The 12,500-nt window shown below is 45.8% G+C and overlaps 1 pseudogene; it reads left to right on the top strand.

Moving 5' to 3' along the window:
- LOC135513351 (methionine synthase-like) overlaps nt 1-12,428 on the top strand; it is a 40,783-nt pseudogene extending 28,355 nt beyond the window's left edge.
- The last annotated feature ends 72 nt before the right edge of the window (nt 12,429-12,500 follow it).

Raw genomic sequence — 12,500 nt, 5'->3', positions numbered from 1 at the left:
TTACTATGCTTGTATACACAGGTGTATGGTTTACACACTACAGTACATATCCTAGTATAACTTACTATGCTTGTATACACAGGTATATGGTTTACACACTACAGTACATATCCTAGTATAACTTACTGTACAGGTATATGGTTTACACACTACAGTACATATCCTAGTATAACTTACTGTACAGGTATGTGGTTTACACACTACAGTACATATCCTAGTATAACTTACTGTACAGGTATATGGTTTACACACTACAGTACATATCCTAGTATAACTTACTGTACAGGTATATGGTTTACACACTACAGTACATATCCTAGTATAACTTACTGTACAGGTATATGGTTTACACACTACAGTACATATCCTAGTATAACTTACTGTGCAGGTATATGGTTTACACACTACAGTACATATCCTAGTATAACTTACTATGCTTGTATACACAGGTATATGGTTTACACACTACAGTACATATCCTAGTATAACTTACTGTGCAGGTATATGGTTTATACACTACAGTACATATCCTAGTATAACTTCCTATGCTTGTATACACAGGTATATGGTATACAGGTATATGGTCATGTGTCACAGTGACCAATGAGAAATTGTTATCCGTTGTGTGATCATTCAGAATGAGAGTCTATTATTGGTTACACCGTTGACTGTCTTCCTGAGACCATGGAGTTAAATCCAGGGCCTTCGGTAAAGTATTCAGACCCCGTTGACTCGTCCCACATTTTGGTACGTTACAGCCTTATTCTAACATGGATTTACGTAAAACAATATCCTCAGCAATCTACACACAATACCCTATAATGACAAAGTAAAAACGTTTTGTTTTTTTTGAAATGTTGGCAATTTTGTTAAATAGCAATATCTTATTTACATAAGTATTCAGACCCTTTGTTATGAGACTCTAAATTGAGCTCAGGTGCATCCTGTTTCCATTGATCATCCTTGAGATGTTTCTACAACTTGGAGTCCACCTGTGGTAAATTCTATTGATTGGACATGATTTGGAAAGGCACACACCAGTCTATATAAAGGTCCCACAGTTGACAGTGAATGTCAGAGCAAAAACCAAGCCATGAGGTCGAAGGAATTGTCAGTAGAACTCCGAGACAGAATTGTGTCGAGGCACAGATCTGGGGAAAGGTACCAAAACATTTCTGCAGCATTGAAGGGCCCCAAGAACACAGAAGTTTGAAGACTCTCAGACCATGAGAAACAAGATTCTCTGGTCTGATGAAACCAAGATTGAACTCTTTGGCCTGAATGCTAAGTGTCACGTCTGGAGGAAACCTGGCACCATCCCTACGGTGAAGCAAGGTGGTGGCAGCATCATGCTGTGGGGATGTTTTTCAACAGCAGGGATTGGGAGACTAGTCAGGATCGAGGGAAAGATGAACGGAGCAAAGTACAGAAAGATCATTGATGAAAACCTGCTCCAGAGCACTCAGGACCTCAGACTGGGGCGAAGGTTCATCTTCCAATAGGACAACGACCCTAAGCACACAGCCAACACAATGCAGGAGTGGCTTCGGGACAAGTCTCCGAATGTCCACGAGTGGCCCAGCCAGAACCCGGACTTGAACCCGATCGAACATCTCTGGAGAGACCTGAAAATAGCTGTGCAGCAACACTCCCCATCCAACCTGACAGAGCTTGAGAGGATCTGCAGAGAAGAATGGGAGAAACTCCCCAAATACAGGTTTGCCAATCTTGTAGCGTCATACCCAAGAAGACTCGATGCTGTAATCCCTGCCAAAGGTCAACAAAGTACTGAGTAAAGGGTTTGAATAATAGATTTCTTTCTTTTTAAAAATATACATCTGCTTTTTCATTATAGGGTATTGCGTGTAGATTGAGGAGGAAAATAAACAATATATTTTAGAATAAGGCTCTAACGTAACAAAATGTGGAAAAAATCAAGGGGTCTGAATACTTTCCTAATGCACTGTATCTGGTTTACACAGTACAGTACATATTCAACAACAGGTTTCTGCTTTACACACAGTACATATTCTGTATGAACAGGTACATACCGGTCCACCTGGTTAACACAGTACATATTCTGCTGTATGAACAGGTACATACTGGTCCACCTGGTTAACACAGTACATACTGGTCCACCTGGTTAACACAGTACATACCGGTCCACCTGGTTAACACAGTACATATTCTGCTGTATGAACAGGTACATACTGGTCCACCTGGTTAACACAGTACATACTGGTCCACCTGGTTAACACAGTACATACCGGTCCACCTGGTTAACACAGTACATACTGGTCCACCTGGTTAACACAGTACATACTGGTCCACCTGGTTAACACAGTACATATTCTGCTGTATAAACAGGTACATACCGGTCCACCTGGTTAACACAGTGCATACTGGTCCACCTGGTTAACACAGTACATATTCTGCTGTATGAACGGGTACATACTGGTCCACCTGGTTAACACAGTACATATTCTGCTGTATAAACAGGTACATATTGGTCCACCTGGTTCACACAGTACATATTCTGTATGAACAGGTACATACTGGTCCACCTGGTTAACACAGTACATATTCTGCTGTATGAACAGGTACATATTGGTCCACCTGGTTCACACAGTACATATTCTGTATGAACAGGTACATACTGGTCCACCTGGTTAACACAGTACATACTGGTCCACCTGGTTAACACAGTACATACTGGTCCACCTGGTTAACACAGTGCATACCGGTCTACCTGGTTAACACAGTACATTCTATGCTGTATAAACAGGTACATACAGGTCCACCTGGTTCACACAGTACATACTGGTCCACCTGGTCAACACAGTACATATTCTGCTGTATGAACAGGTACATACCGGTCCACCTGGTTCACACAGTACATATTCTGTATGAACAGGTACATACTGGTCCACCTGGTTAACACAGTACATACTGGTCCACCTGGTCAACACAGTACATATTCTGCTGTATAAACAGGTACATACAGGTTCACCTGGTTAACACAGTACATATCCTGTAACTCTGTGGCTGTATGTCTCTGCTCGCTGGGGTTACCTGATCCCTAGTACAGTATACTAGTTCCCCTCTGAAGAGAATCCTGTCGTTTTCAGAGCTGTGCCAAAGGAGGGAAGAAGGTGGTCCAGACGGATGGTGGCGAGAGGGAACGGTGGAGGAGAGACTGGAGTATGGGCTCATCAAGGTTAGTATAGTATGGGCTCATCAAGGTTAGTATAGTATGGGCTCATCAGGGTTAGTATGGTATGGGCTCATCAATGTTAGCAGGAGAGAGGCTGGAGTATGGGCTCATCAAGGTTAGCATAGTATGGGTTCATCAATGTTAGCAGGAGAGAGGCTGGAGTATGGGCTCATCAAGGTTAGCATAGTATGGGTTCATCAATGTTAGCAGGAGAGAGGCTGGAGTATGGGCTCATCAAGGTTAGTATAGTATGGGCTCATCAAGGTTAGTATAGTATGGGCTCATCAAGGTTAGTATGGTATGGGCTCATCAAGGTTAGTATAGTATGGGCTCATCAAGGTTAGTATAGTATGGGCTCATCAATGTTAGCAGGAGAGAGGCTGGAGTATGGGCTCATCAAGGTTAGTATGGTATGGTCTCATCAAGGTTAGTATAGTGTGGGTTCATCAAGGTTAGTATAGTGTGGGCTCATCAAGGTTAGTATAGTATGGGCTCATCAGGGTTAGTATAGTATAGGCTCATCAAGGTTAGTATAGTATGGGCTCATCAAGGTTAGCAGGAGAGAGGCTGGAGTATGGGCCCATCAAGGTTAGTATAGTATGGGCTCATCAAGGTTAGTATAGTATGGGCTCATCAAGGTTAGTATAGTATGGGCTCATCAAGGTTAGTATAGTATGGGCTCATCAAGGTTAGTATAGTATGGGCTCATCAAGGTTAGTATAGTATGGGCTCATCAAGGTTAGTATAGTATGGGCTCATCAATGTTAGCAGGAGAGAGGCTGGAGTATGGGCTCATCAAGGTTAGTATAGTATGGGCTCATCAAGGTTAGTATAGTATGGGTTCATCAATGTTAGTATAGTATGGGCTCATCAAGGTTAGTATAGTATGGGCTCATCAAGGTTAGTATAGTATGGGCTCATCAATGTTAGCAGGAGAGAGGCTGGAGTATGGGCTCATCAAGGTTAGTATGGTATGGGCTCATCAAGGTTAGTATAGTATGGGCTCATCAATGTTAGCAGGAGAGAGGCTGGAGTATGGGCTCATCAAGGTTAGTATGGTATGGTATGGTCTCATCAAGGTTAGTATAGTGTGGGTTCATCAAGGTTAGTATAGTGTGGGTTCATCAAGGTTAGTATAGTGTGGGCTCATCAAGGTTAGTATAGTATGGGCTCATCAGGGTTAGTATGGTATGGGCTCATCAAGGTTAGCAGGAGAGAGGCTGGAGTATGGGCTCATCAAGGTTAGTGGATGGTCTCAAGGTTAGTATAGTATGTGCTCATCAAGGTTAGTATATTATGGGCTCATCAAGGTTAGTATATTATGGGCTCATCAAGGTTAGTATATTATGGGCTCATCAAGGTTAGTATAGTATGGGCTCATCAGGATTAGTATAGTATGGGCTCATCAAGGTTAGTATAGTATGGGTTCATCAGGGTTAGTGTAGTATGGGCTCATCAAGGTTAGTATAGTATGGGCTCATTAAGGTTAGTATAGTATGGGCTCATTAAGGTTAGTATAGTATGGGCTCATTAAGGTTAGTATAGTATGGGTTCATCAGGGTTAGTATAGTATGGGCTCATCAAGGTTAGTATAGTATGGGCTCATCAAGGTTAGTAGGAGAGCGGTTGGAGTATGGGTTCATCAAGGTTAGTATAGTATGGGCTCATCAAGGTTATTATAGTATTGGTTCATCAAGGTTATTATAGTATTGGTTCATCAAGGTTAGTAGGAGAGAGGCTGGAGTATGGGCTCATCAATGTTAGTAGGAGAGAGGCTGGCGTATGGGCTCATCAATGTTAGTAGGAGAGAGGCTGGAGTATGGGCTCATCAATGTTAGTAGGAGAGGCTGGAGTATGGGCTCATCAAGGTTAGTGTGGTATGGGCTCATCAAGGTTAGTATGGTATGGGGCTCATCAAGGTTAGTATGGTAATGGGGCTCATCAAGGTTAGTATGGTAATGGGGCTCATCAAGGTTAGTATGGTAATGGGGCTCATCAAGGTTAGTATGGTAATGGGGCTCATCAAGGTTAGTATGGTAATGGGGCTCATCAAGGTTAGTATGGTAATGGGGCTCATCAAGGTTAGTATGGTATGGGGCTCATCAAGGTTAGTATGGTATGGGGCTCATCAAGGTTAGTATAGTCTGGGCTCATCAAGGTTAGTGGCATGCAGGGACCAGGTTATTTTCAGGTATGTCTAGAAAATTGGTTCTGGTCAAAACTGTACAGATACATTTAAGGTACAAATCTCTCTTTCTCCATCAATTACTATCGATATTCCTCTCTGTCTCTCTCTCGCTCTTTCCAGGGTATAGATAAGTATGTGGTAGAGGACACAGAGGAGGCGAGGGCCCAGGCTGATCTCTATCCGAGGCCCCTACACGTCATCGAGGGGCCCCTGATGAACGGCATGAAGGTGGTGGGAGACCTGTTTGGAGCTGGGAAGATGTTCCTACCTCAGGTGAGGGGGAAGAGATATCCTCAGGTAGGGGGGGAAGAGATATCCTCAGGTAGGGGGAAGAGATATCCTCAGGTAGGGGGGAAGAGATATCCTCAGGTAGGGGGGAAGAGATATCCTCAGGTAGGGGGGAAGAGATATCCTCAGGTAGGGGGGAAGAGATATCCTCAGGTAGGGGGAAGAGATATCCTCAGGTAGGGGGGAAGAGATTATCCTCAGGTAGGGGGGAAGAGATATCCTCAGGTAGGGGGGAAGATATCCTCAGGTAGGGGGGAAGAGATATCCTCAGGTAGGGGGGAAGAGATATCCTCAGGTAGGGGGGGAAGAGATATCCTCAGGTAGGGGGAAGAGATATCCTCAGGTAGGGGGGGGAAGAGATATCCTCAGGTAGGGGGGAAGAGATATCCTCAGGTAGGGGGGAAGAGATATCCTCAGGTAGGGGGAAGAGATATCCTCAGGTAGGGGGGAAGAGATATCCTCAGGTAGGGGGGAAGAGATTATCCTCAGGTAGGGGGAAGAGATTATCCTCAGGTAGGGGGAAGATATCCTCAGGTAGGGGGAAGAGATATCCTCAGGTAGGGGGAAGAGATTATCCTCAGGTAGGGGGGAAGAGATTATCCTCAGGTAGGGGGGAAGAGATTATCCTCAGGTAGGGGGAAGAGATATCCTCAGGTAGGGGGAAGAGATATCCTCAGGTAGGGGGAAGAGATATCCTCAGGTAGGGGGGAAGAGATATCCTCAGGTAGGGGGGAAGAGATATCCTCAGGTAGGGGGGGGAAGAGATATCCTCAGGTAGGGGGGAAGAGATATCCTCAGGTAGGGGGAAGAGATATCCTCAGGTAGGGGGGGGAAGATATCCTCAGGTAGGGGGGGGGGGGAAGATATCCTCAGGTAGGGGGAAGAGATTATCCTCAGGTAGGGGGGAAGAGATATCCTCAGGTAGGGGGAAGAGATTATCCTCAGGTAGGGGGGAAGAGATATCCTCAGGTAGGGGGGAAGAGATTATCCTCAGGTAGGGGGGAAGAGATTATCCTCAGGTAGGGGGGAAGAGATTATCCTCAGGTAGGGGGGAAGAGATATCCTCAGGTAGGGGGAAGAGATATCCTCAGGTAGGGGGGAAGAGATATCCTCAGGTAGGGGGGAAGAGATATCCTCAGGTAGGGGGGAAGAGATATCCTCAGGTAGGGGGGGGAAGAGATATCCTCAGGTAGGGGGGAAGAGATATCCTCAGGTAGGGGGGAAGAGATATCCTCAGGTAGGGGGAAGATATCCTCAGGTAGGGGGGAAGATATCCTCAGGTAGGGGGGAAGAGATTATCCTCAGGTAGGGGGGGAAGAGATATCCTCAGGTAGGGGGAAGAGATTATCCCTCAGGTAGGGGGGAAGAGATATCCTCAGGTAGGGGGGAAGAGATTATCCTCAGGTAGGGGGGGGAAGAGATATCCTCAGGTAGGGGGGAAGAGATATCCTCAGGTAGGGGGGAAGAGATATCCTCAGGTAGGGGGGGGAAGATATCCTCAGGTAGGGGGGAAGAGATATCCTCAGGTAGGGGGGAAGAGATTATCCTCAGGTAGGGGGAAGAGATATCCTCAGGTAGGGGGGAAGAGATATCCTCAGAAGAGATATCCTCAGGGGGGAAGAGATATCCTCAGGTAGGGGGAAGAGATATCCCTCAGGTAGGGGGGGGAAGAGATATCCTCAGGTAGGGGGAAGAGATATCCTCAGGTAGGGGGGAAGAGATATCCTCAGGTAGGGGGGAAGAGATATCCTCAGGTAGGGGGGAGGGGAGATATATCCTCAGGTAGGGGGAGGGGAGATATATCCTCAGGTAGGGGGGGAGATATATCCTCAGGGGGGGGGGGGAGATATATCCTCAGGTGGGGGGAAGAGATATCCTCAGGTAGGGGGGAAGAGATATCCTCAGGTGGGGGGGGAAGAGATATCCTCAGGTGGGGGGAAGAGATATCCTCAGATAGGGGAAGAGATCACAGAGGAGATACTATAAGAGGTTTCTATTCTTCTCATGATCCTGTGTGTGTGTATAACAGGTGATAAAGTCAGCACGTGATGAAGAAGGCTGTCGCTCACCTGATCCCCTTCATGGAGAAGGAGAGAGAGGCCATGCTACTGGCATCGGGATCAGTAGAGGAGATTGTGAGTCTGTCTGTGAGTGTGTGAGTGTGTGTGTGAGTGTGTGTGTCTGTCTGTGAGTGTGTGTGTGTGTCTGTCTGTGAGTGTGTGTCTGTCTGTGAGTGTGTGTGTCTGTCTGCCCAGTAGAGGAGATTGTGAGTCTGTCTGTGAGTGAGTCTGTCTGTCTGTGTGTCTGTCTGTGAGTGTGTGTGTGTCTGTCTGTGAGTGTGTGTGTCTGTCTGTGAGTGTGTGTGTCTGTCTGTGAGTGTGTGTGTCTGTCTGTGAGTGAGTGTGTCTGTCTGCCCAGTAGAGGAGATTGTGAGTCTGTCTCTTTCTCTCTTACCTGTCTGTCTGTCCGTCTCTCTCTACAGTCTGTTTGTCTCCCCATCTCATCACATCTCTCCTCTATATTAATACCGAGGAGGTTTCTCATCGTCAACACAACATCACAGTGAAGGGACTGATTCACCACAGCTCTACAGTAATGATCTGTACCCCCCTCGTGAGGACCCCTACCAGGGCACCATAGTGAAGGGACTGATTCACCACAGCTCTACAGTAATGATCTGTACCCCCCTGTTAGGACCCCTACCAGGGCACCATAGTGAAGGGACTGTTTCACCACAGCTCTACAGTAATGATCTGTACCCCCCCCCCCTTTTAGGACCCCTACCAGGGCACCATAGTGTTGGCCACAGTGAAGGGGGACGTCCACGACATCGGAAAGAACATTGTAGGAGTGGTGCTGGGCTGCAACAACTTCAGGTAGGGCGTGTTCTGTTCTATTGTTCTATTGTGTTCTATTGTGTTCTATTGTGTTCTATTGTGTTCTATTGTGTTCTCTGCAACAACTTCAGGTAGGGTGTGTTCTGTTCTATTGTTCTGGAGTTGTATTCAGTTGTACATGTTGTCCACATTGACTCTGTACCGGTACCCCCTGTATATAGCCTCCACATTGACTCTGTACCGGTACCCCCTGTATATAGCCTCCACATTGACTCTGTACCGTAACACCCTGTATATAGCCTCCACATTGACTCTGTACCGGTACCCCCTGTATATAGCCTCCACATTGACTCTGTACCAGTACCCCTGTATATAGCCTCCACATTGACTCTGTACCGGTACCCCCCTGTATATAGCCTCCACATTGACTCTGTACCGGTACCCCCTGTATATAACCTCCACATTGACTCTGTACCGTTACCCCCTGTATATAGCCTCCACATTGACTCTGTACCGGTACCCCCTGTATATAGCCTCCACATTGACTCTGTACCGGTACCCCCTGTATATAGCCTCCACATTGACTCTGTACCGGTACCCCCTGTATATAGCCTCCACATTGACTCTGTACCAGTACCCCTGTATATAGCCTCCACATTGACTCTGTACCTGTACCCCCTGTATATAGCCTCCACATTGACTCTGTACCGGTACCCCTGTATATAGCCTCCACATTGACTCTGTACCGGTACCCCTGTATATAACCTCCACATTGACTCTGTACCGGTACCCCCTGTATATAACCTCCACATTGACTCTGTACCGGAACACCCTGTATATAGCCTCCACATTGACTCTGTACCGGTACCCCCTGTATATAGCCTCCACATTGACTCTGTACCGGTACCCCCTGTATATAGCCTCCACATTGACTCTGTACCGGAACACCCTGTATATAGCCTCCACATTGACTCTGTACCGGAACACCCTGTATATCGCCTCCACATTGTTATTTTACTGCTGCTCTTTAATTATGTAACTTTTCTCTCATTCTGTATCTGTAATCCATATTTTATTAACTACATTGTTATCACTGTGAGGTCTACTACACCTGTTGTATTCAGCATTTCACTGTAGGGTCTACTACACCTGTTGTATTCAGCATTTTACTGTGAGGTCTACTCCACCTGTTGTATTCAGCATTTCACTGTGAGGTCTACTACACCTGTTGTATTCAGCATTTCACTGTAAGGTCTACTACACCTGTTGTATTCAGCATTTCACTGTGAGGTCTACTACACCTGTTGTATTCGGCATTTCACTGTGAGGTCTACTACACCTGTTGTATTCAGCATTTCACTGTAAGGTCTACTACACCTGTTGTATTCAGCATTTCACTGTGAGGTCTACTACACCTGTTGTATTCGGCATTTCACTGTGAGGTCTACTACACCTGTTGTATTCGGCATTTCACTGTGAGGTCTACTACACCTGTTGTATTCGGCATTTCACTGTGAGGTCTACTACACCTGTTGTATTCAGCATTTCACTGTGAGGACTACTACACCTGTTGTATTCGGCATTTCACTGTGAGGTCTACTACACCTGTTGTATTCGGCATTTCACTGTGAGGTCTACTACACCTGTTGTATTCGGCATTTCACTGTGAGGTCTACTACACCTGTTGTATTCGGCATTTCACTGTGAGGTCTACTACACCTGTTGTATTGGCATTTCACTGTGAGGTCTACTACACCTGTTGTATTTGGCATTTCACTGTGAGGTCTACTACACCTGTTGTATTCGGCATTTCACTGTGAGGTCTACTACACCTGTTGTATTCGCATTTCACTGTGAGGTCTACTACACCTGTTGTATTCGGCATTTCACTGTGAGGTCTACTACACCTGTTGTATTCGGCATTTCACTGTGAGGTCTACTACACCTGTTGTATTCGGCATTTCACTGTGAGGTCTACTACACCTGTTGTATTCGGCATTTCACTGTGAGGTCTACTACACCTGTTGTATTCGGCATTTCACTGTGAGGTCTACTACACCTGTTGTATTCGGCATTTCACTGTGAGGTCTACTACACCTGTTGTATTTGGCATTTCACTGTGAGGTCTACTACACCTGTTGTATTCGGCATTTCACTGTGAGGTCTACTACACCTGTTGTATTCGGCATTTCACTGTGAGGTCTACTACACCTGTTGTATTTAGCAGGTCACTGTGAGGTCTACTACACCTGTTGTATTCAGCAGGTCACTGTGAGGTCTACTACACCTGTTGTATTCAGCATTTCACTGTGAGGTCTACTACACCTGTTGTATTCGGCATTTCACTGTAAGGTCTACTACACCTGTTGTATTCGGCATTTCACTGTGAGGTCTACTACACCTGTTGTATTCGGCATTTCACTGTGAGGTCTACTACACCTGTTGTATTCGGCATTTCACTGTGAGGTCTACTACACCTGTTGTATTCGGCATTTCACTGTGAGGTCTACTACACCTGTTGTATTCGGCATTTCACTGTGAGGTCTACTACACCTGTTGTATTTGGCATTTCACTGTGAGGTCTACTACACCTGTTGTATTCGGCATTTCACTGTGAGGTCTACTACACCTGTTGTATTCGGCATTTCACTGTGAGGTCTACTACACCTGTTGTATTTAGCAGGTCACTGTGAGGTCTACTACACCTGTTGTATTCAGCAGGTCACTGTGAGGTCTACTACACCTGTTGTATTCAGCATTTCACTGTGAGGTCTACTACACCTGTTGTATTCAGCATTTCACTGTGAGGTCTACTACACCTGTTGTATTCAGCATTTCACAGTGAGGTCTACCTACACCTGTTGTATTCAGCAGGTCACTGTGAGGTCTACTACACCTGTTGTATTCAGCATTTCACTGTGAGGTCTACTACACCTGTTGTATTCGGCATTTCACTGTGAGGTCTACTACACCTGTTGTATTCAGCAGGTCACTGTGAGGTCTACTACACCTGTTGTATTCAGCATTTCACTGTGAGGTCTACTACACCTGTTGTATTCAGCAGGTCACTGTAAGGTCTACTACACCTGTTGTATTCGGCATTTCACTGTGAGGTCTACTACACCTGTTGTATTCGGCATTTCACTGTGAGGTCTACTACACCTGTTGTATTCGGCATTTCACTGTGAGGTCTACTACACCTGTTGTATTCGGCATTTCACTGTGAGGTCTACTACACCTGTTGTATTCGGCATTTCACTGTGAGGTCTAATACACCTGTTGTATTCGGCATTTCACTGTGAGGTCTACTACACCTGTTGTATTTGGCATTTCACTGTGAGGTCTACTACACCTGTTGTATTCGGCATTTCACTGTGAGGTCTACTACACCTGTTGTATTCGGCATTTCACTGTGAGGTCTACTACACCTGTTGTATTTAGCAGGTCACTGTGAGGTCTACTACACCTGTTGTATTCAGCAGGTCACTGTAAGGTCTACTACACCTGTTGTATTCAGCAGTTCACTGTGAGGTCTACTACACCTGTTGTATTCAGCAGTTCACTGTGAGGTCTACTACACCTGTTGTATTCAACAGGTCACTGTAAGGTCTACTACACCTGTTGTATTCAGCAGTTCACTGTAAGGTCTACTACACCTGTTGTATTCAGCAGTTCACTGTGAGGTCTACTACACCTGTTGTATTCAGCAGGTCACTGTGAGGTCAACAGCTGTTGTATTCGGGCGCATGTGACTAACAAAATGAGGTTTGTTCCTGTACCTTTCCATAACCTTGTCCTAACCCTGTTTCCTTTTCCCAGAGTGATCGATCTGGGGGTCATGATTCCATGCGACAGGATATTGAGGGAAGCCATCGACTGCAAAGCAGGTGTGTTGACATGAACCTTATGGCTTGCCAGTTCCACTGTAGCTCGGCTTTAATCAATGGGTATAACCTGGTCCCAGATCAGTTTG

This window comes from Oncorhynchus masou, chromosome 24 (genome assembly GCF_036934945.1).
Source record: "Oncorhynchus masou masou isolate Uvic2021 chromosome 24, UVic_Omas_1.1, whole genome shotgun sequence".
NCBI lineage: Eukaryota > Metazoa > Chordata > Actinopteri > Salmoniformes > Salmonidae > Oncorhynchus > Oncorhynchus masou.
The sequence above is the reverse complement of the archived record's forward strand: the minus strand, read 5'-3'. Positions and strand labels throughout refer to the sequence as shown.